This window comes from Giraffa tippelskirchi, chromosome 12 (assembly GCF_054371585.1).
Source record: "Giraffa tippelskirchi isolate mGirTip1 chromosome 12, T2T-mGirTip1v1.2.pri, whole genome shotgun sequence".
Taxonomy (NCBI): domain Eukaryota; kingdom Metazoa; phylum Chordata; class Mammalia; order Artiodactyla; family Giraffidae; genus Giraffa; species Giraffa tippelskirchi.
The window spans coordinates 107,644,326-107,671,622 of record NC_137286.1 but is presented as its reverse complement, the minus strand read 5'-3'; the positions used below and the strand labels follow the sequence as shown (position 1 = coordinate 107,671,622).

The following is a 27,297-nucleotide window of genomic DNA, read 5'->3' as shown; positions in this document are numbered from 1 at the left end:
GATGAAATCAACAACTTCAACAGAGGGAGGGGGAACAAAAAAGAAAAACAAATTCAAGAAAACTGCAGAACAAGTCAAAATATAAGAATAGTAAATATTTTTCTTGAGTCACTTCTGTCAGTGTCCTTTTCCTCGCTGGGAGTCACAGTCCACCTCGCCCCCCTAGGGTATCTTTCAACACTGTGTTGGTCTCTGGACATGCTGTGGGGGCAGCTCAGACTCTAATCTGATTCTACTCCAGTGTGTTCTTGCCTCCAATGTACATAGCTATCAGAACTAGTGCATTTTCTTTTGTGGGAGCTCTCAATGACCTTTCATATATTCCACAAGCACAGAGCCTGCCTAGTTGATCATGTGGATTTAATATGTAGCTTGTACAGCTGGTGGGAAGGTTTTGGGTCATCTTCCTTAGCCACACTGCTCCTGGGTTTCAATTGCGGTTTTATTTCCACCTCTGCATGTAGGTCGTTCACTGGGGTTTGCTCCTGAGGCTGCCCTGGAGGACTTTGGTCTGCCCCAGTGAGGGCCAGGTGTTGAGGTGGTGCAGCTGCTTGGTTGCAGGGGTTCTGGCTGCACCAGGTACTCAGGGGAGTTGGCCGCTTGGGCAGCAGGAAATATAGTGCTCTAGAAGGCTATGGCAACCAGTATTGGCCAATACTCTCCAGTATTCTTGCATGGAGAATCCCACTGACAGAGAAGCCTGGCAAGCCACAGTCCACAGGGTTGCAAAAAGTTGGACATGACCAAAGGGCCTCCACGTGCATAGATGCAAGACTACTTTTTCGCCGGTGGCAGCTCTTCTTCAGTGAGAGTTGAATGTGAAGGTAGTGCAGCTGCTTAGGTCACAGGAACCCTGGGGGTGTCAAGTGTTCAGGGACATGGATTGCCTCAGCTGCAGGAGTTATGGACCTATCAGAGTCTTTTTTCAAGCCTCTGGTAGCTGGTGATCAGAAGACCTCTTTGGTTAGTCTTTCTCCATAGCTCCACCTATTCAGACACTTAGAAGGCTCCCTTGCCAGGGGTCTTACTCTGTTGTTCGGTGCATCAGCCACATAGAGGGGACCCCTGCCTAGGATCATACTCTGTAAATTGGTATATCAGGCACAAAAAGGGGCACCCTGGGTGGGGTCCTACTCTGTAGTTCAGGGCATCAGTTGCTTAATGAGGCAGTCTCTCTATTGTTCAGCTGCTGATGCTGGTGTGTGGGGTAATGGCTCCACCCCCTGTACATGACTCAGCAGTATCGCCTTGCTTCCATGGCTGCGTAGCTTTCCTCCACAGGCATTTCCCACCATAATCTCCTCCCTCATGTCCCCCCAGTCTGTGTCTCCACAGTCAACATCAGCCCTTACCCTAGGATTGCTCCACAATCCCTATGCTCCAGCTCCCAGCTGCTGTGCCTTCTAGGGGACCTGCATCCCCATCCAGGGTACACATGGCTGTGGCAAGGACTGTCTGATTCTCATTTCATTTAGGCTGCCACAGATCAGTTGTTTCACTTTCAGCCTTAAATGTTTCTCTTCTCACCCATACATTGCCCTGATGTGGGGATTGGACCCCTGCTTCAGTTCCCTCACACTCTGAGGGCAGATCCAGTCCTACTAAAACTAGTTTCCCCCCCCCTAGTTCCTTCATCCTACTGAGTTTTGCGTGGTTCTTTACATTCTTTTCCGGTGGTCAGGTACTCCTGTCTGCTCTCAGGTGGTGTTCTACAAGCACTTCTGTGTCTGAAGATATATTCCTGATGTTTCCATGGAGAGAGATGTACTCCATGTCAACCTATTCTTTCACTATCTTGTACTCCAAGCAAGTGTTTTTTAATTTCAGGGCTGCAGTCATCCTCCACAGAAATTTTGGAGCTCAAAAAAAGAAAATCTTACACTGCTTCCACATTTCCCTTTTCTATTTACCATGAAGTGATGGGACCAGAGGCCATGATCTTTGTATTTTTAATGCTGAGTCTTAAGCCAGCTTTTACACTCTCCTCTTTTATCATTATCCAGAGGTTCTTTAGTTCTTGTTCACTTTCTGCCATTAGAGCGGTAACATCTGCATATCTGAGGTTGTTAACATTTCTCCCAGCAATCTTGATTCCAGCTTGTGATTCATCCAGCCTGGCATTTAGTGTAATGTACGTCACAGAGTGACAATATACATACTTGTCTTACTCCTTTCCCAATGTTGACAAGTCAATTTATCCATGTTGGGTTCTAACTGTTGCCTGTTGACCTGCATACAGGTTTCTCAGGAGACAGGTAAGATGATCTGGTACTCCATCTTCTTTAAGAATTTTCCACAGTTTGTTGTGATCCACACAGTTAAAGGCTTTAGCTGTGAAGTCAGTGAAGCAGAAATAGATATTTTTTCAAGAATTGCCTTGCTTTCTCCATGATCCACCAATTGTTGGTAATTTGATCTCTGGCTACTCTACCTTTTCTAAAGCCAGCTTGTACATCTGGAAGTTCTCAATTCACATACTGTTGAAGCCTCGCTTGAAGGATTATGAGTATTACCTTGCTAGCATGTGAATAAGTGCAATTGTGTGGTAGTTTGAATATTCTTTGATATTGACCTTCTTTGGGATTGGAATGAAAGCTGACCTTTTCCAGTGCTGTGACCTCTGCTGAGTTTTCCAAATTTGCTGGCATATTGAATGCAATATTTTAACATACCATTTTCTAGGATTTGAAAAAGTTCAGCTGGAATTCCATCTCCTCCATTAACTTTGTTTGTAGTAATATTTTCTAAAGTCCACTTGGCTTCACACTCCAGGATGTCTGGCTCTAGGTGACTGACTACACCATCATGGTTATCTGGGCCATTAATAACATTTTTCCATAGTTCTTTGTATTCTTGCCACCTCTTCTTAATCTCTTCTGCTTCTGTTAGGTCCTTACTGTTTCTGTCCTTTATAGTACCCATCCTTGCAAGAAATGTTCCTTTGATATCTCCAATTTTGCTGAAGAGATCTCTAGTCTTTCCCATTCCTTTTTCTTCTTTTTCTTTGCATTGTTCACTTAAGAAGGCCTTCTTATCTTTCCTTGCTATTCTCTGGAACTCTGCGTTTATTTGGGTATATCTTTCCTTTTTCCCATTTCCTTTCATTTCTCTTCTTTCATCAGCTGCTTGTAAAGCCAACTCAGATAACCATTTTGCCTCCTTGTATTTCTTTTTCTTTGAAATGGTTTTCATCACTGTCTCCTGTACAATGCTATGAACCTCCATCCAAAGCTCTTCAGTCACTCTGTCAGATCTCATCCCTTGAATCTATTTGACACTTCCACTGTATAATCATAAGGGATTTGATTTAGGTCATACCTGAAAGGCCTAGTGGATTTCCTTACTTTTTTCAATTTCAGCTTGAATTTTGCAATTAGAACTTCATGATCTGAGCCACAGTCAGTTCCATGTCTTGTTTTTGCTGACTTTATAGGCCTTCTACATCTTTGGTTGCAAAGAATATAATCAATCTGATTTTGGTATTGACCATTTGGTGATATCCATGTCTGTTGTTTTGTTCGTCTTTGTTATTACCAGTTTGTTTTTTTAATAAAACTCCATATATATCTGAGGACAGATGACAGAGGAAAAGGTAAATATTCAAACAAGTTGATAATGAATATATATCTTAATATATATTCTTAATTATACTTTTGACTCTAATCTAGGCCCATGGACTTTATTATGGCCTTCTGTGTTTGCTTAAATGTACCTTTTTACTCTGATAGTGAAAAATCTGTCTCCCACTTAGTTCTATTATTTGCATATTTTGTCAACCCTAGTGTACATGTAAAATAATTTCTGAATTTTAAACCTATATTTTTGTGTTCCTGAAAGAAGAAAATTTATCAAGGAGAATGCAGTGTTTCTGTTTCATTTTATTTTCCCCTTATTCTTACACTTACTTATCCAAGCAATTTTCCAAAGTTACACATCCTTTCACTCTCTTCAGTGTAATTATGTAATGCAATTAGATTCACTTATCACATTCAACATTCCATGCTGGGACTGTTGAAATCTGTTCATCTATTTTTAATTTACATATGCTAAATTTCACTCTTTATTGGTTTTGAAAGCATAAAGGCATATATCTAACTCCCCATATGTACATAAAGTTAGTTGCTTACTTTTAAAAGTTAATATTAGATGTAATAAATTAATAAACCTGAGAATCTTATTTTGAATATTTTTAGAAAAAAATTAAAGTAAAACTTTTGATTTTTGAAAACAGGAAAAAATACCAACAAGGAAAAAATAGCAAAATGATACCAATGAAGTCTCTCTCCAAAGCCTTAATCAAATATTAATATAATAGAATAATGTGGTTGTCACTGAGTCATGTCCAACTCTTTGCAACCCCATGGACTGTAGTTTGCCAGGCCCCTTTGACCATGGGATTTACCAGGCAAGAATACTGGAGTGGGTCACCATTTACTTCTCCAGGGGATCTTCCTGACTCAGGGATCAAGCCCACATTTCCTGCATTGGCAGGCAGATTCTTTATCACCGAGCCACCAAAGAAGCCCTAATGTAATAAATATATACTCAAATACTAGTTCACACAGTAATAGATACTATAAATTAAAAAGAAGAAGAGCAGATTCAGAGTGGAGATCATAAGTGAGGTGGGAAATAGTTGCAGTGTTTTACAATGAAATCAGAAAGTCTCACTGAGAAGATAAAACATAAGCAAAATTTTTAAAAGATGACAGATATGTAAATACTCATGGAAGTTTATTGTGGCTATCACAAGTAGAAGAAACTGTTAGAGCTGCACAGTCCAGTAGCCACAAGTGACTATTTAAATCTAACTGATTGGATTCAATTAAATTTTAAAATTTAATTATTTCATTGAATGTCAGTGATTACTAACCAAATGTGCATAGTGTAGATTACACACTATTTCCATGCTTGCAGAAAATTCTATTGGGAAGAACTAAGTTGTCGATATGGTAATATATACTTGCCATTTAGAGAAACAGAAAGGTGGTTGATGTGGAATGAGTAAAAAAATTTAAAAAAGAAGAAGTGAGCAAATTATGAAAGAGGAAGTAAGTATATGACACAAAGAAAATGTTTATATTAAGGAGTTTGTTGGGAGAGAATCTGTCATCCATTTGGAGTGTCCAGATTGCAAGGCTTATCCCACATCGACAGTGACCAGTCTGCATGACTAGTCACATAGACAATGAAATAGATCAAAGTAACCATAACCTTATTTACATCATTATTTACACCATTAAGATAGAGAAAATATAAAATATATGTTATATAAAATAACTCTGATGATAAAAAGTGAAGAGATTAAAACAGAGAAGAATAAGAGCATTTGGAACATGATTTTCAAGGAACCTGGCTTCTAGTTCCATGAATTATCAAATAGAGACCACTGTCAATGGACATATAGGTTGCTTCCTTGTTCTAGCTATTGTAAATTGCACTGCCACAAACATTGGGGTATGTGTGAGTTGCAGTACATATACAAAATGGAATATTACTCAACCATAAAATGGAACACATTTGAGTCAGTTCTAGTGAGGTGTTGAGACTAGAACCTATTATACAGAGTGAAGTAAACCATAAAGAGAAAGATAAATATCATATATTAATGCATATATATGGAATCTAGAAAGATGGTACCAATAAATTTATTTGCAAGATAGCAGTGGAGAAACAGACATAGAGAATAGACTTATGGACATGGGGAGAGTGGAGAAGAGGGTGAGAAGTATGGAGAGATTGTAACATGGACCTTATATTGCCATATGTAAAAGAGATAGTCAATGGGAATTTGCTGTATGTCTCAGGGAATACAAAGAGGGGCTCAGTATCAACCTAGAGGGATAGGATGGGGAGGAAGATGGGAGAGAGGTTCAAGAGGGAGGGGATATATGTACATTTGGGGGGCTCCAAAATCACTGCAGATGGTGACTGCAGCCATGAAATTAAAAGATGCTTACTACTTGGAAGGAAAGTTATGACCAACCTAGATAGCATATTTAAAAGCAGAGAAATTACTTTACCAACAAAGGTCCGTCTAGTCAAGACTATGGTTTTTCCAGTAGTCATGTATGGATGTGAGAGTTGGACTATAAAGAAAGCTGAGCACCGAAGAATTGATGCTTTTGAACTGTGGTGTTAGAGAAGACTCTTGAGAGTCCCTTGGACTGCAAGGAGATCCAACCAGTCCATCCTAAAGGAGATCAGTCCTGGGTGCTCATTGGAAGGACTGATGTTGAAGCTGAAACTCCAATACTTTGGCCACCTCATGAGAAGAGTTGACTCGTTGGAAAAGACCCTAATGCTGGGAAGGATTGGAGGCAGGAGGAGAAGGGGATGACAGCGGATGAGATGGCTGGATGGCATCACCGACTCGATAGGGATGGGTTTGGGTAGACTCCGGGAGTTGGTGATGGACAAGGAAGCTTGGCATGCTGCAGACCATGGGGTCACAAAGAGTTGGACACGATTGAGTGACTGAACTAAACTATGGCTGATTAATGTTGATGTCTGACAGGAAACAACAAAATTCTGAAAAGCAATTATCCTTCAATTAAAAAATTAATGAATTTTTAAAAGAGACCACTAAATTTAGAATTTATGAATGATGCACGTTTAGAATCATTTACATATATAAACATAATGTTCACCAATGCCATTTCCAAAAGTACTGCAGGCTTAGTGATGTATACAATTCCACAGATTATAATGGTCTATTACGCCAAGCATCTAACATTCTACTGAAACACCCTTCAGTAAATCAATACTAATAATCACTTTGTCAATCAATTGTAATGTATTCTTCTTCATCAACGAAAGATGCTACTACTTAAGAAAAAAAGATGTCATTTCTTTTGTTTCTTTTAAATTATATGTATTTTGTTGAAAGGATCCAATCAGTTATAAAGGTTATTTTTCAATAGCCAAAAAGAACACTACGTTAAAATGAAGAGAGAATGCACTGGTTATTTCTGTTAAAGAGTAAAACCTGCATTGAAATTATATAAAACAAGTTGATACTAACCTTGTGGTTCAGTCATTCAGTCATGCCCAACTCTTTGCAACCTCATGAACTGCAGCACACCAGGCTTCCTTGTCTTTCACCATCTCTCAGAGTTTGCTCAAACTCATGTCCATTGAGTCGGTGATGCCATCCAACCATTTCGTCCTCTGTCGTTCCTTTCTCCTCCTGCCTTCAATCTTTCCCAGTATCAGGGTCTTTTCTAATGAGTCAGCTTTTCACATCAGGCGGCATTTCTTTCTGTTGAAAAAGGATATAATTTGCCAGATTTTTAGAATCAACCTGATCTACTGAAAGTTACATTTTATGGTAATTTTTATTCCTTTTGTCACAATCTTTGTTCTTACATGTTACCCTATTTCACTATGTCCTCAGATTGATTCTCATGAATTGTGTTCTCAGTATGCAATTCTGGCCAATTTCTTTTCATGTACCTAATCTTATTTTGAACATCCGATCACTTTAATTCCTAAAATAAACCAGACTGGAACTATAATTTGAAAAGAGTTATTAGGAGATTGAAGTAACATGTTCTTTATTTTGTAAAATAGAAAACTACTGATTTAACACTTTATTTAGTTGATAAACATGAACAAATTAATGGTTTAGGAAAATAAGCCTAGCATCACAGCTTAAAAAAATAGTTTGCTGTAGAATGTTACACTGTAAATAAAGAGGAAATAGTAATATTCTCATTGCTAAGAAAATTGCTTAATATATTATCAATAAGGATTGAAAAGAAAAGCTTATAAACATTTGCCTTTGTGAAAGTGATGTGTAGCAAATTTGGCAAATTATCAGAGGGATCAAATGTGGTACTGTGAGTAAGATTATCTGACAAAGGAAAAAGTGCTTAGGTCCATATAACAATAAATACATGAAAATAAAAAACTTGTTAGATCAGTGATTAAAGGGAAGTTGCAACAATTCTTTAGGGGCATGTATGGGAGTAGGGAGTAGGCAAGTACAGTAGGTAGCTGGTTTAAAGAAATGTATAAACATATGTATATATGTATAAAGCTATGACCAACATAGACAGCATATTAAAAAGCAGAGACATTACTCTGCCAGATAAGGTCCATCTAGTCAAAGCTATGGTTTTTCCAATAGTCATGAATGGATGTGAGAGTTGGACCATAAAGAAAGCTGAGCGCTGAAGAACCGATGCTTTTGAACCATGGTGTTGGAGAAGACTCTTGAGAGTCCCCTGGACTTCAAGGAGATCAAATCAGTCAATCCTCAAGGAAATCAGTCCTGAAGATTCATTGGAAGGACTGATGCTGAAGCTGAAACTCCAATACTTTTGCTACCTGATGCAAAGAACCGACTCATTGGAAAAGACCCTGATGCTGGAAAAGATTGAAGGCAGGAGAAAGGGACGAAAGAGGATGAGATGGTTGGATGGCATCACCGATGGGATGGACATGAGTTTGAGAAAACTCCGGGAGTTGGTGATGAACAAGGAAGCCTGGTGTGCTGGTCCATGGGGTCGCAATGAGTCGACTCAACTGAGTGACTGAACTGAACTGATATGCATATATATATACAGATAGATAGATATATAGTTAACTTAGGTCCAGTAATTTGCCAGCAAATCAGCTCTCCAACTTAGAAAAAAATATTGACATAGTGCTTATCAATTTTTGTTGAATAAATATTCCCACCAAGGCTTATTTAACTATCATTGATTTGATCATTTGCTCTCTATTTTTTAAAAACTACTGTGTATTGGAGTGTAGTTGATTAACAATGTTATGATAGTTTCAGGTGGACAATGGCTCTCAAATTTCTGAAACATTTAATAAATGGCTCTAGTGAGTTGGGCCAGGTTCAGCACATCACTATGAGGCAGTCACTTGGTTTTATATCTCAAATTTACAAATAATTAGCTGTAATAGTTTTGATTATTTTATATAATCTTATAGCCATAGTGTTCTTATTTCTAAAAAGGGACTTTACATAGAACCTGCATTATGGAGCTACTCTAGTAAGTACTTGGTTGAGTTTGTTACCATCTGTTTAATTTTTGACTTAACATAGTCAAATCCAATCACTTCATGCAATGACCACTCAAATTTTTTCACTCACCTCTGACCACTTACAGCTAATAAATATATTCATCTTACTTGATATTTTGCTAGTGCTCTGCCCACACACATATTGAAAAATTTGTCTTACTTGCTTGTCTTTTCATTAATGTATCCTCCATATCCTAATATATCTAACTACTCTTTATCATGACCTTGCATGGGTTTTCCTTTTCCTACTTACTTTTCCTTATTGATATTTATCAAGTTAGAGCTTAAAACTGTTTTTTTCCCCATCAATTTACATGCACAATTTTGAGAACTTTGTCTAAACATATGACTCCAACTACACCATTAATATTAGGTCCCCCAATATAGGTCAGGCAAAATTTCTATAAAAATAATCTCAATTTTGAAGACATCTTGATGCAAACTAAAAATAGAAAGATGGATCTGTACTTTCTTTTACAAACATTACTAACTATTGAGGAAGATGTTGGAAAAAAATGATTTTGATTTGCTATGACAAGTGATATTCCTCAGGTAAATTGAGCTATTTGTCGTTACATATATAACATACTCTATCAAATCAGTTGTTTCTCAGATGCTGTTCTTTGCTCTCTGTTGCTTCTCCATTATTTCCAATCTAAAATTAACTGCCTATTTAGATGTCATCCTTGAATTCCTCAAACTTAATTAGGGAGTCTGTTTTCCCATGCTCATATTACATCTTGTGGAAAATTTTAATAAATTAATTTTATTTGGTTATGTTCTATATTCACACTTACATATTTCCCTATGTTTTCATTAACTTGTGAGACCATTGAAGGTTCACGATGTATATTTATATATCTAGAACCTAGCATAGTGTCAGGTATAGAGGATGTACTCAATAAATAAAATTCCAATTGAATTGAAGAAATTTGGTTCAATGTTATAGAGGAAATTCAAACACAGAAAGGATGATTAAATGAAATAACCTTAAAAATACTTTCCAACTCTGAAATAAAGTAAAATAATTACTTTATATCACAATTACAGATTTTTACTCACTTCTAGTGAAGGATTATTTCTGCTATAGAAATGGACAGCAAGCCAAGTGCTTAGACAAAGAGGCCTAAGAAGTGTAAACTTATATCAGCTCAGTTTAGTCGCTCAGTCGTGTCTGACTCTTTGCGAACCCATGAATCGCAGCACGCCAGGCCTCCCTGCCCATCACCAACTGCCGGAGACTACTCAAACCCATGTCCATTGAGTCGGTGATGTCATCCAACCACCTCATCCTCTATTGTCCCCTTCTCCTCCTGCCCCCAAAGCTTCCCAGCATCAGGGTCTTTTCCAACGAGCCAACTCTTTGCATGAGGTGGCAAGAGTATTGGAATTTCAGCTTCAGAAAAAACCATAGCCTTGACTACATGGACCTTTGTTGGCAAAGTAATGTCTCTGCTTTTAAATATGCTATCTAGGTTGGTCATAAACTTCCTTCCAAGAAGTACGTGTCTTTTAATTTCATGGCTGCAATCACCATCAGCAGTGATTTTGGAGCCCAAAAAAATAAAGTCTGACACTGTTTCCACTGTCTCCCCAACTACTTCCCATGAAGTGATCGGACCAGATGCTATGATCTTAGTTTACTGAACGTTGAGCTTTAAGCCAACTTTTTCACTCTCCTCTTTCACTTTCATCAAGAGGCTCTTTAGTTCTTCTTCACTTTCTGCCATAAGGGTGGTGTCATCTGCATATTTGAGGTTATTGATATTTCTCCTGGCAGTCTTGATTCCAGCTTGTGTTTCTTCCAGCCCAGCGTTTCTCATGATGTACTCTGCATATAAGTTAAATAAGCAGGGAGACAATATACAGCCTTGACGTACTCCTTTTCCTATTTGGAACCAGTCTGTTGTTCCATGTCCAGTTCTAACTGTTGCTTCCTGACCTGTATACAGATTTCTCAAGAGACAGATCAGGTGGTCTGGTATTCCCATCTCTTTCAGAATTGTCCACAGTTTATTGTGATCCACACAGTCAAAGGCTTTGGCATAGTCAATAAAGCATAAATAGATGTTTTTCTGGAACTCTCTTGCTTTTTCGATGATCCAGTAGATGTTGGCAATTTGATCTCTGGTTCCTCTGCCTTTTCTAAACCCAACTTGAACATATGGAAGTTCACGGTTCACGTATTGCTGAAACCTGGCTTGGAGAATTTTGAGCATTACTTTACTAGCGTGTGAGATGAACACAATTGTGCGGTAGTTTGAGCATTCTTTGGCATTGCCTTTCTTTGGAATTGGAATGAAAACTGATCTTTTCCAGACCTGTGGCCACTGCTGAGTTTTCCAGATTTGCTGGCATATCGAGTGCAGCACTTTCACAGCATTATCTTTTAGGATTTGAAATAGCTCAACTGGAATTCCATCACCTCCACTAGCTTTGTTCATAGTGATGCTTTCTAAGGCCCACTTGATTTCACATTCCAGGATGTCTGGCTCTAGGTGAGTGATCACATCATCGTGATTATCTGGCTCGTGAAGATCTTTTTTGTACAGTTCTTCTGTGTATTCTTGCCACCTCTTCTTAATATCTTCTGCTTCTGTTAGGTCCATACCATTTCTGTTCTTTATTGAGCCCATCTTTGCATGAAATTTTCCCTTAGCATCTCTAATTTTCTTGAAGAGATCTCTACTCTTTCCCATTATGTTGTTTTCCTCTATTTCTTTGCATTAATCGCTGAGGAAGGCTTTTTTTATCTCTCCTTGCTATTCTTGGAACTCTGCATTCAGATGGGAATATCTTTCCTTTTCTCCTTTGCTTTTCTCTTCTCTTCTTTTCCCAGCTATTTGTAAGGCCTCCTCAGACAGCCATTTTGCCCTTTTGCATTTCTTTTCCATGGGGATGGTCTTGATCCCTGTCTCATGTACAATGTCACGAACCTCTGTCCATAGTTCTTCAGGCACTCTGTCTATCAGATCTAGTCCCTTAAATCTATTTGTCACTTCCACTGTATAATCATAACGGATTTGATTTAGGTCATACCTGAATGATCTAGTGGTTTTCCCTGCTTTCTTCAATTTAAGTCTGAATTTGGCAATAAGGAGTTCATGATCTGAGCCACAGTCTGCTCCTGGTCTTGTTTTTGCTGACTGTATAGAGCTTCTCCATCTTTGGCTGCAAAGAATATAATCAATCTGATTTCAGTGTTGACCATCTGGTGATGTCCATGTGTAGAGTCTTCTCTTGTGTTATTGGAAGAGGGTGTTTGCTATGACCAGTACGTTCTCTTGGCAAAACTCTATCAGCCTTTGCCCTGCTTCATTCTTTACTCCAAGGCCAAATTTGCCTGTTACTCCAGGTGTTAACTGCCCTCTTCCCTTTGGCCTTTGACACATGTGCAGCTTCTGCTTCTCCAGGTCACTTGGATCATTTGTTTGCAGTAAATCACATTTAAGTCTCTATCATCATCAGAGATGTTGATCATTATTGTGATCCAAATCAAGAGAGCATTGTTTACAATAGACAAGACATGGGAACAGCCTAAGTGTCTATCCTTCAAAGAATGAAAAAGAAGCTAAGGTATATGTATAAAATATGAAATATTATTCATAGCTGTGAAGAGATACCCCATGTTCAAAGTAAGAGAAACCCAAGTAAGATGGTAGGTGTTGTGAGAGAGTATCAGAGGGCAGACACACTGAAAGTATAACCACAGAAAACTAGCTAATCTGATCACACGGACCACAGCCTTGTCTATCTCAATGAAACTAAGCCATGCCGTGTGGGGCCCACCCAAGACGGATGGGTCATGGTGGAGAGGTCTGACAGAATGTGGTCCACTGGAGAAGGGCATGGCAAACCACTTCAGTATTCTTGCCTTGAGAATCCCATGAACAGTATGAAAAGGCAAAAAGACAGGACACTGAAAGATGAACTCCCCAGGTCGGTAGGCACCCAATATGCTACTGGAGATCTATGGAGAAATAACTCCAGAAAGAATGAAGGGATGAAGCCAAAGCAAAAACAGTACCCAGCTGTGGATGTGACTGGTGATAGAAGCAAAGTCCGATGCTGTAAAGAGCAATATTGCATAGGAACCTGGAATGTTAGGTCCAGGAATCAAGGCAAATTGGAAGTAGTCAAACAGGAGATGGCAAGAGTGAACATCGACATTCTAGGCAAGTGGAAGTGGTCAAACAAGAGATGGAAGAGTGAACCTCGACATTCTAGAAATCAGCGAACTAAGATGGACTGGAATGGGTGAATTTAACTCAGATGACCATTATATCTACTACTGTGGGCAGGGATCCCTTAGAAGAAATGGAGTAGCCATCATGGTCAACAAAAGAGTCCGAAATGCAGTACTTGGATGCAATCTCAAAAACGACAGAATGATCTCTGTTCGTTTCCAAGGCAAACTATTCAATATCACGGTAATCCAAGTCTATGTCCCGACCAGTAAACCTATATAGCAAATGCATATTTATTACATGTCAGTCAAAGCCATCTATATTTATGTACACTTATCAATTAGCCAACAGGTAAATAGAGTGGACTGGAATGGGACATTTCTACCCCTACCAGTAAATATATTGAGGAAGTAGAGCATTGTTTTACTTCAATAGAGGGAAAACAATCATTTTAAAAACGATACACTGGATGTGATAGAATAGAATGTAATATGCATTTGTTTAGGTACAAGAGAAACTTTTGTTTAGAAATTTTGGCTCCAAGGCAAGAATGAATTTAGCCTCCCTGCAATAATAATCAACACACATGTAAGGGTCAGTATATACCAATGTATATTATTTATGTAAATTAACCAACAGTGCCCAGAATATAATTGATAATCATTATTGTTAATCATTACAATTGGATTCAGTTTATATATAAAGAATATTCCTTCTTTTCCCACTCTACACTTCTTATGTATTGTTCTTGTCATTACTATCCACTTATTGCCAAAAAGGCAGTGAATATTTTTTAAGACAGTTCAAGTAAAGAGTAGTGCATTCAACTGAAAGCCAGACTCTTTTAGAGTACATGTTTTACTGAGAAATATTTTATGTGCAGTAGCATCAAAATCATTGCTCATGTCAAGAAGTATTACATGTATCCTTCCCTTTGACTGATCAAGTTTTGATTAGTTTGGTAGGATTGGTACTTTACAAAACCATTGCTGTTATTAACTAATTCCAGGGGTAAATTACCTCCATAAAATAGACCAGAATATTTCCCTGCTGACTGGCCAGAAGGCAAAACTGCTGGCAGAAGCAGACAAGTAACACTCACTGCAACAAAGAACATTGCAAAAAGGGACTCATTGTCTAGGTCACTAAGCAAATTAACAATAATTATCAGTTGTAGTCTTAGCCTTCATAAAAAACTTTTCTCTTCTAAATTGATTTTATAATATATATTCTATTATATTTTGAGCCAAACACTTAAATTAAGGGATGAGTAACTTCAGGGGTTACATATTTTCTCTTTTCAAAGTGTGGGCACATTATTTCTGGACTAAAGTATTTAAAGTATTTATTTAAAAAATGATTTTAAGTAAGTAAAACGTTTTTACATTTATTGTGCTTTGCAACTATCTTCCTGTATTATCTATTTAAATCATGGCCTATTATTTTTGTTATTTTTGTTATCCCTACTATTGTATTGAATTACTTTTTTATATGGGCTTCCCTTGTGGCTCAGCTGGGAAAGAATCCGCCTGCAATGCGGGAGACCTGGGTTCAACACCTGGGTTGGGAAGATCCCCTGGGGAAGGAAAGGGCAACCCACTCCAGTATTCTGTTCTAGAGAATTCCATGGACTGTAATAATCCATGGGGTCACAAAGAGTCAGAAACAACAATATTTTATATTCCAGAAATTATTTTAATAGAGCTATTTTTTAAACAAATAATCAGATTTAGTCAATAGACAAGAATCATTGTCTATATAAAGGAAGATAAGTTACTCTTGCTGCATAGATCTCTAGAAAGTTCATATTACTATAATTACACAAATAAATTTTTAAAATAATAGGCATCTGAAGAATGCATATAAATTTGGATAAGCACTGTTTTTCAATGGAAAATTAGATCAGTGTAAGATTTGCAAGTCATTGAATGCAATCTTTTTCTTGGGGATGGTCTTGACTCCTGTCTTCTGTACAATGTCACAAACCACTGTCCATAGTTCATCAGGCACTCTGTCTATCAGATCTAGTCCCTTAAATCTATTTCTCACTTCCACTGTATAGTCATAAGGGATTTGATTTAGGTCATACCTGAATGGTCTTGTGGTTTTCCCTGCTTTCTTCAATTTAAGTCTGAATTTGGCAATAAGGAGTTCATGATCCAAGCCACAGTCAGCTCCCGGTCTTGTTTTTGCTGACTGTATAGAGCATCTCCATCTTTGGCTGCAAAGAATATAATCAATCTGATTTCGGTGTTGACCATCTGGTATGTCCATATGTAGAGTCTATGGACGGAGGTTCGTGACATTGTACAGGAAACAGGAATCAAGACCATCCCCAAGAAAAAGAAATGCAAAAAAGCAAAATGGCTGTCTGAGGAGGACTTACAAATAGTTGGGAAAAGAAGAGAAGCGAAAAGAAAAGGAGGAAAGGAAAAATATATCCATCTGAATGCAGAGTTCCAAGGAATAGCAAGGAGAGAAAAGAAAGCCTTCCTCAGCGATCAATGCAAAGAAATAGAGGAAAACAATAGAATGGGAAAGACTACAGATCTCTTCAAGAAAATTAGAGATACCAAGGGAACATTTCATACAAAGATGGGCTCAATAAAAGACAGAAATGGTATGGACCTAACAGAAGCAGAAGATACTAAGAAGAGGTGGCAAGAATACACAGAAGAACTGTTCAAAAAAGATCTTCACGACCCAAATAATCACCATGGTATGATCAGTCGCACTCACCTAGAGCCAGATATCCTGGAATGTGAAGTCAAGTGGGCCTTAGGAAGCATCACTACGAGCAAAGCTAGTGGAGGTGATGGAATTCCAGTTGAGCTATTTCAAATCCTGAAATATGAGGCTGTGAAAGTACTGCACTCAATATGTCAGCAAATTTGGAAAACTCAGCAGTGGCCACAGGACTGAAAAAGGTCAATTTTCATTCCAATCCCAAAGGACGGCAATGCCAAAGAATGTTCAAACTACCATACAATTGCACTCATCTCACATGCTAAAATAATGCTCAAAATTCTCCAAGCCAGGCTTCAATAGTACATGAACCGTGAACTTCCATATGTTCAAGTTGGGTTTAGAAAAGGCAGAGGAACCAGAGATCAAATTGCCAACATCCACTGGATCATAAAAAATGAAAGAGAGTTTCAGAAAAAACACCTATTTCTGCTATTGACTATGCCAAAGCCTTTGACTGTGTGGATCACAATAAACTGTGGAAAATTCTGAAGGAGATGGGAATACCAGACCACCTGATCTGTCTCTTGAGAAACCTGTATGCAGGTCAGGAAGCAACAGTTAGAACTGGACGTGGAACAACAGACTGGTTCCAAATAGGAAAAGGAGTACGTCAAGGCTGTATATTGTCACCCTGTTTATTTAACTTATATGCAGTGTACATCATGAGAAATGCTGGGCTAGAGGAAGCACAAGCTGGAATAAAGATTGCGAGGAGAAATATCAATAACCTCCAATATGCAGATGACATAATATGCAGATGACTTTTTTGCCTTATGGCAAAAAGTGAAGAAGAACTAAAGAGCCTCTTGATGAAAGTGGAAGAGGAGAGTGAAAAAGTTGTCTTAAAGCTCAACATTCACAAAACTAAGATCATGGCATCCAGTCCCATCATTTCATGGCAAATAGATGGGGAAACAGTGGAAACAGTGTCAGACTTTGATTTTGGGGGCTCCAAAATCACTGCAGATGGTGATTGCAGCCATGAAATTAAAAGATGCTTACTCCTTAGAAGGAAAGTTATGATCAACCTAGACAGCATATTAAAAAGCAAAGACATTACTTTGTCAACAAAGGTCCATCTAATCAAGGCTATTGTTTTTCTAGTAGTCATGTATGGATTGAGGGTTGGACTGTAAAGAAAGCTGAGTGCCGAAGAATTGATGCTTTTGTACTGTGGTGTTGGAGAAGACTCTTGAGAGTCCCTTGGACTGCAAGGAGATCCAACCAGTGCATCCTAAAGGAGATCAGTCCTGGGTGTTCATTGGAAGGACTGATGTTGAAGCTCAAACTCCAATACTTTGGCCACTTGATGTGAAGAGCTGACTCATTTGAAAAGACCATGATTCTAGGGAAGATTGAGGGCAGGAGGAGAAGGGGACGACAGAGGACAAGATGGTTGGATGGCATCCCCGACTCAATGGATGTGGGTTTGAGTAGACTCCAGCAGTTGGTGATGGGCAGGGAGGCCTGGCGTACTGCAGTTCATGGGGTCACAAAGAGTCGGACACGACTGAGCAACTGAACTGAACTGAACTGAATGCAATCTATTTTTTAAACTTTAATGATTGGGGTTAATGACTGATCAATCTGAGAATGTAGACATTCCCCAGACCTATGCATCTTCTGTCTATCAAGAAGAAAGGAAGAGAGAAAAAACATTCAAGAAGAAATAAACTTGATATCAAAAAGCATATCAAATACAAAAGGATACAAATATGAGACCAAATTCTTCAATTATAGAGCAAAATATATTATTTTAAGAACAGCTGCCCTTTGTTGATGGAGATTCATGATCATCTGCCACTCTATTACAGTTTGATGTAAATTAATATTTTATGCTCAAAAGCAATTTTGCTTGGTATGTTATAACTATCAATGAAGCATTCAGATGAAGTACTCTCCACCCAGATGAAGGTGGTGAAGTATAGTAGGCAAAAATGGCAAATATATAATCAGATTAAGTATCTGACATAGTATGAATATCACATTATATCATTTTTGATATAACAGTCTAAGGAACAAACTGATCCATCTGCAGAATAGTGCTGTATCATAGCATTGGCCTAGCTGTTAGCAGATTGTATATCTGACAATACATGTGGCCTTGAAGGGAAGTCTATGTTGTTGAGTCCATAGATAACCACTATCTATGAGTCATGTGACAACAATATATGTAATCCCATTGAGGAATCACTATGTTGGGGACAGGTAGAGAGGGTGAGATATTTCTCAGTAAGATCTTTGGTTCTACTTTCAATTCTATCTCAAAATAAGTCACTTCTCAAGTCCTTCACACCAAGATCCATGATGTTATCATCCTTTATCTGGATTATTGCCAATTTATGTCTCTCATTCCACCATTTTCTCCACATAGTAGTCCCTGTGATTCTTTTAAATTAACTTCAATCAGGTTACTTCTCTGCTAAAACAAACAAACAAACAAAAATACTTCTATTGAGTTTTCCACATCACTTAGAGAAAAAGACCAAATATCTTTCAATACCCTTCAAAATAAAAGATATTTGGCTAACCATTTTTGCTTTTTCATTTTATGTCCTATTAAATTCCCCTTGTCTTACATTCTGTTTAGGTAACAGTGGCTTTCTCAATGTTTCTGAAATAGATCAGATATTGCTCTTACTCAGAGACTTTGTACTCATGCTTCTTTTTGCTAAAATGATTTTTCCTCATGTAACAGTATTATTTACTCTCACCACATTCTAGTCTCTGCTACATTAATCACCCTGCATAACATTATAACCACTTCCAATAGTTGCCTGTCATTTAATACTAAATATTTTCTGATGTTTTATATATCCTAATGTTATGCATCCTTTATCTCTCTCCACTACTCTATGAAGTTTACATGAAGATAGGAATTTTTGCCTATTTGTGATATTTATATCCCTGAATGTAGAATAATGTCTAGTACATTTAAAACACTCAATAAATAGCTGAAATAGTCCAAAGAATGGGTCTTCTTTGCCCATATGATTACTACAAGAATTGGTAAATATTTGGATTTCAAAGAAACTATCCTATTCTAAAACTAATTTCAGAGTTTTACCCATATCACCTAAACCTCCTTATAAACAATTCTTCCTTCTTGATTATTCCAAATTCCAGATTGTTTACAAAAGAGTAATTAATCATCCATGAATCATTGTATATTGGTACTACTGGACTGTTCCCCTTCTAAGGGGAACTAAAAAGCTATAAAACTTGAAGTTTAGTGTACTAAAAAGTTCTATTCTTTACCATCTTTCAAAAAAATCCTTAAGTGAGGTTTCTATGCTCATTCCAGCTTGAACTAGGATATTTGCAGAACACAAAAAACAAAGCCAATAGTTTTTTTTTTTCTTTAGACAACAGATCATAATACATTTCTCTTGGGCTCCTCAGTGTATGTGAAGCAACTGTCACTGCAGCATGACTTAGGTGCACTGGAAACATAAGTCACATACTCTTGTAAATTATTACCACATTCAGAATTTGCTAAAACCTGACTTTGCATAGATAACTTCCAAGTAACATTAGGATCCTGCTACTACATATGCCCAAATTTACGGATTAATAGATATGCTAACATGGTATTAAAAGGTCCTGAACGGGTAGTGCTTGATTCACTTCTGGTTTCTTGAGATAGAGTGGCTTGAATAGCTCCAAAGCCTGTTGTAATGAGAGGATGAATGCACAGTGAGTAGAATGTGAAGTGAGGTGAAAGTCACTCAGTCTTGTCCAACTCTTTGCAACCCCATAGACTGGACAGTCCATGGAATTCTCCAGGCAAGAAACAACAGGAAGGGGTAGCTTTTCCCTTCTCCATAGGATCTTGTCAACCCCAGGATCAAACCCAGGTCTCCCACATTGCAGGCAGATTCTTTACCAGCTGAGTCACAAGGGAAGCCCAAGAATACTGGAGTGGGTAGCCTATCCCTTCTCCAGCTGATCTTCCTGACCCAGGAATTAAACCAGGGTCTCCTGCATTGCAGGCAGATTCTTTACCAATTGAGCTATCGATGAAATGAAGCAAATTCTAACTTGAATTTCAAAAGTGACTTTGAGATTAAAGAACCAAGTAAATGAGGCAGCTAGAGCCTCTTCTTCACTCTGGAAGCCACCATTACAACCTCTGGCTATAGTATTAATACTATGACTAAACAAGCACTATCTAAGTGAGCCACCCATGATTAGCACCATAATGAGAAACTATGAGATGCACTACAATGAGAAACTTTGAATACTGAAACTAAGAGACAAAAATACAGAATAAGATACTCCCATCATGACATTATGTCTGTGGAAACAATAGGAGGAGTGAAATATAAAATCCCTCTGACTTCTTTCTTCTGACTTTGCAAAAATTGCATAAGTACATCTAGTTAGTGGCTGTTAAATGACAAGAACAATGATTGCAAATAAATCGTGGAAATTCAGTTTTCAAACTTGCCACTGAAAAAGACATACTAGAAGAATATTGAAATGGATGGTGACCACCAAGTCTTGTTATCAACCACAATTTATCTTCTCAATTATCCCCACATTTACTAGGTATCATGTAGCTATGTATGAATTATCATCCAGAGTGTAGGTGGATTGATCCTGAGTGGGTTTGAGGAGGGTATTTCCACCAGGAAGTTGAGCAGCAGCAGCAACGGGAGACTGAGAAGCATCAATTAAGAAAACTGAAGATTGAAGATTGTTATGGCCAGTTTCCTCATTGATAGAGAAAAAGATGTAAATATATTAAGGGACAAAATTAAAACAAATATTGTGGTACTGGATAGGAACTAGAGATGTTGGTGTGAATTTGTAGTAGTGTATATATATATACACACACACACATATATATATATATCCATATGTGTACAGATATCAACATACATATGCATGTGTGCATGCATGCCAAGTTGCTTGTTGTGTCTGACTCTTTGCAACCCTATGGACTATAGCCCACCAGGCTTCTCTGTCAATGGGATTCTTCAGGCAAGAATACTGGAGTGAGTTGCCATGTCCTCCTCCAGAGGATCTTTCTAATCCAGAGATCAAACCCAAGTCTCTCAAATCTCCTGCATTGGCAGGCTGGTTTTTTACCCAAAGTACCACCTGGGAAGCCCATACATATGCATATGTATACCCATATATACATGCTGTTGCTGCTGCTAAATCACTTCAGTCGTGTCCGACTCTGTGCGACCCCTTAGACAAAAATGGATGTAAATGTTTATATGTATCAATTATATACACAGCACATATACTCATAAACAGGTGTATATGTATGTGTGTATGTGTACAATTGACCCTTGAACAACATGGAGGTTAGGAACACTGGATCTCCATGAAGTCAAATATCTAAGTATAACTTCTAGCCAAACTTTCATATCTATGGCTTCACATCAGCAGATTCAACCAGCAATGGATAGTGTAGTAGCATACTATTTACTATTGATGAAACCTTCTTACAAGTGCACATTACCAGAAAACCACAGCTCTCAGTCAGCCACACAATCACAAGAATAAATAATGGAAACATAACTGTTCTGGACCCATACAACCATTCTGCTACTGATTTTCAGTACAATATTTTATAAATTACATGAGATATTCAATATCATTTTCACAAAGTAGACTTTATGTTGGATGATTTTGCCTGACTGTAGGTTAATGAAAATGTTTTGGACACTTAAGGAGGCTAAACTAATCTATGCTTTTGGTAAGTCAGGTGTACTGAATGTATTTTTGACCTACAATATTTTCAATTTCTGATAGATTTATCAGGACATGAAGCATTTTTAAGTGAAGGAAGATCTATCCGTATATGTGTGTGTGTGTGCATGTGTACATTCATACACTAATATATTCCCTGGCTCTGTCCACTAAGAAAAGAAAGGAGTAGTGACAACTCAAAAACAAAGAGAACAACTTGTGCCCTGATAATGGTTTATAAATACCATTCTCCCCTAAAAGGAACTGAGGTTCCCTAGAGAAATGACTATTTCTAGACCTGGGTCAAAAACTTAGAAAGTGATCTGAAATATTTTACCTAGGGATGAGATAAAAAAATGAAACAAGCATGTCAAAGACACACAAAAGCTATCTTGAAGATGTTTTTGTGGAGCAAATCTAGGATGGTGGTGGTTTAGTCACTAAATCCTGTGCAACTTTTGCAACTCCGTGGACTGAAACCCTCTAGGCTCCTCTGTCCATAGGATTTCCCAGGCAAGAATACTGGAGTGGGTTGCCATTTCTTTCTCCAGTGGCTCTTCCCAACCCAGGACTCATTCCCACATCACCTGCATTGCAGGTGGATTCCTTACCTTTGAGCCACCAGGGAAGCCCTAGAAATCTGGGATAGTTCATCAAAATAAATAACACTAAAAGAATTTGTGCCATGTGCTCAGTCATCTCTGTCCTTTCATGACCCCAAGAACCCTGCCAGGCTCCTCTGTCTATGGAATTTTCCAGACAAAAATACTGCAGTGAGTTGCCATTTCCTCCTCCAAAAGGGAATATGACAAAGAATTTTTTTAAAAAATAGGCAATCTTTATGAAAAAGATTGCTATAAATGAGTAGATAAATTAAAAGTTTGATTAGAAGTAAGATAATTTCAGATTCTTAAAGCACTTTCCCAATGTCAATTTCCTGATAATGATGGTTTTCAGTTCAGTCACTCAGTCATGTCCAACTCTTTGTGACCCCATGGACCACAGCACGCCAGGCCTCCCTGTCCATCACCAACTCCTAGAGTTTACCCAAACTCATGCCCATTGAGTCAGTGATGCCATCCAACCATATCATCCTCTGCCATCCCCTTCTCGTCCTGCCTTCAATCTTTCCCAGCATCAGGGTCTTTTCATATGAGTCAGCTCTTCGCATCAGGTGGCCAAAGTATTGGAGTTTCAGCTTCAACAACAGTCCTTCCAACGAAAACCCAGGACTTATCTCTTTAAGGAGGGACTGATGGTTTTACAGGTTGTATATGAGGGTATCCTTCTTTGTAAGAAATATACCCTTGAATATTCTTAGGTGATGTTTCATCATGTCAGTGCCTTAACTAATTCAGTAATAAGAAAACTATTTGTAGTATAATTATAACTTTCTATAAGTTTTGAATTAACATTTTAAAAAATTAATAAATCTATTTACACAAACTAATGCCCCCTATGTATATGTTCATTGCCATGCAACACTTTATTTCATATAACTTTTAGTTTTGTAAAATATTTATAACTATCAATGCCAATAGATTTGGATTTTATACTAAAAATCTAAGCCAACTATTCTTTTTAAAAGATCAAAGCTGTTATACATTTTCTTCTATATTATACATGTCACATTATAAAAGTATAAAATATTTTAGTATTATGAATATGGCTCTTTAAATCTACCTAAAAACTTGTTTGAATATCTGATCAGAACACTTACAAAACATCATCCTGTAGAAATTTTTTTTGAAACTTCGTTTCACTCTTCAACTATTCTTATGTCTTTGTGAGACATGGAATTACTTGCAACTCGATTTTTATTCTCAAGGAAGCTAAAACATATATGCTTCCATTAAATATAATAGAGTTATTAAAATGTTTATTTACAAATTTGTATTATTTTCCTAGAATGTTAAAACATCATTATGCAAATAGTCTACTTTTAATTGGCATGCTAAAATCAGATTTACATTCCAATTTTCTCAGAAGAAAATACAACCAACAAAATCATACATCCTGCATATTTTCTAATGTCTTTTCTTACTCTTATTAAACCGTCTCATCTGTTGCTCTATATGTTGCATTATTTAAAAGCTGTTTGACAAATTTACTACTTATGGAGAGCTAATTCAAGAACAAAATTGCTTTTAACATGCTGTGATAGACTTTCAAAAAAATTTCAAGTTCAATTATTTATAGGCTAATTTCCTGTTTGCTGTCTACTGAATGGTAAAGTGAAAAGTTCACAAATCTAGCTAGATGACACTTGCCTTCTCATATTCTAGGGCACTGACATTTGTTGGTGGACTGACAGTAAATCATAACTCCCCAGGCTACTCGTTAACTTTTAAAAGTTGATATAGTAACTCATAAGTTTGGTTTCTCTTGGATGACCATGAATTCTGCCTATAGATCCGATTTTTACAAAAGTACTTGGCATAGTTAATAAATAGTGCCTCAAAGACTAAATTTAATTGTGGTAAATGTGAGACATAATCAATACTGATACTTCCCATGAACACACATTGATACTATAGAAACTTTATGGTAAAGCATATTTTTCACACCAGATAAATTGAATTTTCATTTTAGATTGTATCATTATCAGGTCTATAGGCAGTCATTTCTTTTCCTGTTTCTTTTTCTTGGGGATGGTCTTGATCCCTGTCTCCTGTACAATGCGCGAACCTCCATCCATAGTCCATCAGGTACTCTGTCTATAAGATCTATTCCCTTAAATCTATTTCTCACTTTCCCTGTATAATCATAAGGGATTTGATTTAGTTCATACATGAATGGTCTAGTGGTTTCCCCCACTTTCTTCAATTTAAGTCTGAATTTGGCAATAAGGAGTTCATGATCTGAGCCACAGTCAACTCCAGGTCTTGTTTTTGCTGACTGTATAGAGCATCTCCGTCTTTGTTCAAGAAAATAAGAGATACCAAGGGAACATTTCATACAAAGATGGGCTCAATAAAGGACAGAAATAGTATGGACCTAACAGAAGCAGAAGATATTAAGAAGAGGTGGCAAGAATACACAGAAGAACTGTACAAAAAAGATCTTCACGACCCAGATAATCACAATGGTGTGATCGCTCACCTAGAGCCAGACATCCTGGAATGTGAAGTCAAGCGGGCCTTAGAAAGCATCACTTCGAACAAAGCTAGTGGAGGTGATGGAATTCCAGTTGAGCTATTTCAAATCCTAAAAGATAGTGCTGTGAGAGTGCTGCACTCAATATGCCACAAATCTGAAAAACTCAGCAGTGGCCCCAGGACTGGAAAAGGTCAGTTTTCATTCCAATCCCAAAGAAAGGCAATGCCAAAGAATGTTCAAACTACTGCACAATTGCACTCATCTCACATGCTAGTAAAGCAATGCTCAAAATTCTCCAAGCCAGGTTTCAGCAATACGTGAACCGTGAACTTCCAGATGTTCAATTGCTTTTAGAAAAGGCAGAGGAACCACAGATCAAATTGCCAACATCTGCTGGATCATCTAAAAAGCAAGAGAGTTCCAGAAAAACATCTATTTCTGCTTTAGTGACTATGCCAAAGCCTTTGACTGTGTGGATCACAATAAACTGTGGAAAATTCTGAAGGAGATGGGAATATCAGACCACCTGACCTGCCTCTTGAGAAACTTGTATGCAGGTCAGGAAGCAACAGTTAGAACTGAACGTGGAACAAGAAACTGGTTCCAAATACGAAAAGGATTATGTCAGGGCTGTATATTGTCACCCTGCTTATTTAACTTATATGCGGAGTACATCATGAGAAACGCTGGGCTAAAAAAAGCACAAGCTGGAATCGAGATTGCCAGGAGAAATATCAATAACCTCAGATATGCAGATGACACCACCCTTATGGCAGAAAGTGAAGAAAACTAAAGAGCCTCTTGATTAAAGTGAAAGAGGAGAGTGAAGAATTGGGCTTAAAGCTCAACATTCAGAAAACTAAGATCATGGCATCCAGTCCATCACTTCATGGCAAACAGATAACAGGGGAAACAGTGGAAACAGTGGCTGACTTTGTTTTTTGGGGCTCCAGAGTCCCTGCAGATGGTGACTGCAGCCATGAAATTAAAAGACACTTACTCCTTGGAAGAAGAGTTATGACCAACCTAGACAGCATATTAAAAAGCAAAGACATTACTTTGTCAACAAAGGTCCATCTAGTCAAGGCTATGGTTTTTCCACTAGTCATGAATGGATGTGAAGGTTGGACTATAAAGAAAGCTGAGCACTGTAAAATGGATGCCTTTGAACTGTGGTGTTGGAGAACACTCTTGAGAGTCCCTTGGACTGCAAGGAGATCGAACCAGTCCATCCTAAAAGATCAGTCCTGGGTGTTCATTGGAAAGACTGATGTTGAAGCTGAAACTCCAATATTTTGGCCACCCAATGCGAAGAGCTGACTCATTTGAAAAGACCCTGATGCTGGGAAAGATTGAAGGCAGGAGGAGAAGGGGACGACAGAGGATGAGATGGTTGTATGGCATCACTGACTCAACGGCCATGAGTTTGGGTAAACTCCGGGAGTTAGTGATGGACAGGGAGGCCTGGCGTGCTGTGGTTCATGGGGTTGCCAAGAGTCGGACACAACTGAGCAACTGAACTGAACTGAACTTAAAAAGATATTTTAGTTCTAAATCTGCAGATTGAATTGAAATTCAATCATTAAATATTGTAGAATATAAAAACAGGAACAATATACGGTAGTAAAACTAGAGGATTCCCCTCAAATAGATGTTGAATGATGATTAATTACTTTGCAATTCAGAAATAAAAGATGTTTGTTTCTTAAAATATGACCCAATAACATAAGGCATGTGAATTTATATTCCTAATTCTCTTACCCGCATTTCAATATCAGCCTTCCGTGATAGTGAGTCATATATGCAAATTCAGGTATTCCTTTTAAGGTGACCTAATTTTTATTATTTTATACAACTATCTTGACAATATGTGAAAGAAGAAACAACTATGACTACCAAAATCAATGAGATATTATAAATGGAAGTAGCAGCTTGAGTATGATGGAAGTTAAAAACTAATAATCAAAAGGATCAAGTGCACCCTGTGAATAGGACTTTCAGAGACTACTACTTCAGCGTACTTAGCAGGAGTAATGGCTCTTAAATATGTTTTTTAAATGTGAAATGTGCCATTATATTTTCTATAAGTTATTTTTGTATCTTCATAGAAATTGCATTGATTTTTTCAAAAGAAGCTAAAGGCAATAAACTGAATAGAAGAAAGGAATTAGAGCGTTGTCCTTTCCCCTGGCATTATTTCAAACTCAAATCAGTTCAGAAGCAACTGAACGTTTCAGTAAGAAAAAATAAAAGAAAATGACCAGAGGTTGTGTGTTATTAACGCTAATTATAGAAAGTTCTATCGTTAAATTCTAATCTATACAAATTCTAATAGCATCTAATTACATAGGCAGAAAATATAATGAAAATAATTACAGTAGAAAGCACAATGTTGATATGCTCAGAACAGTGAAATAACTGAAAACTACTTTCCTATTTTTATTAAGTCATGTACTTTACAGTGTATTCAGTAAAATATGGGACAGTTTGTCATGAAAAACAAGCAAAATAGAAATCT

General features: G+C 37.6%; 1 long non-coding RNA gene across 1 annotated transcript in view; it reads right to left on the bottom strand.

The window, feature by feature from the left end:
* Window positions 1-3,104: 3,104 nt before the first annotated feature.
* The window catches only part of LOC145529233 (uncharacterized), a 43,136-nt gene continuing 18,943 nt past the window's right edge, over window positions 3,105-27,297 (bottom strand). The window contains exons 2-3 of the long non-coding RNA XR_014071055.1: window positions 7,025-7,261; window positions 3,105-3,567 (exon numbers count right to left, since the gene is read on the bottom strand). This is a non-coding gene — a long non-coding RNA (uncharacterized LOC145529233). The remainder of the gene's footprint in view (window positions 3,568-7,024; window positions 7,262-27,297) is intronic.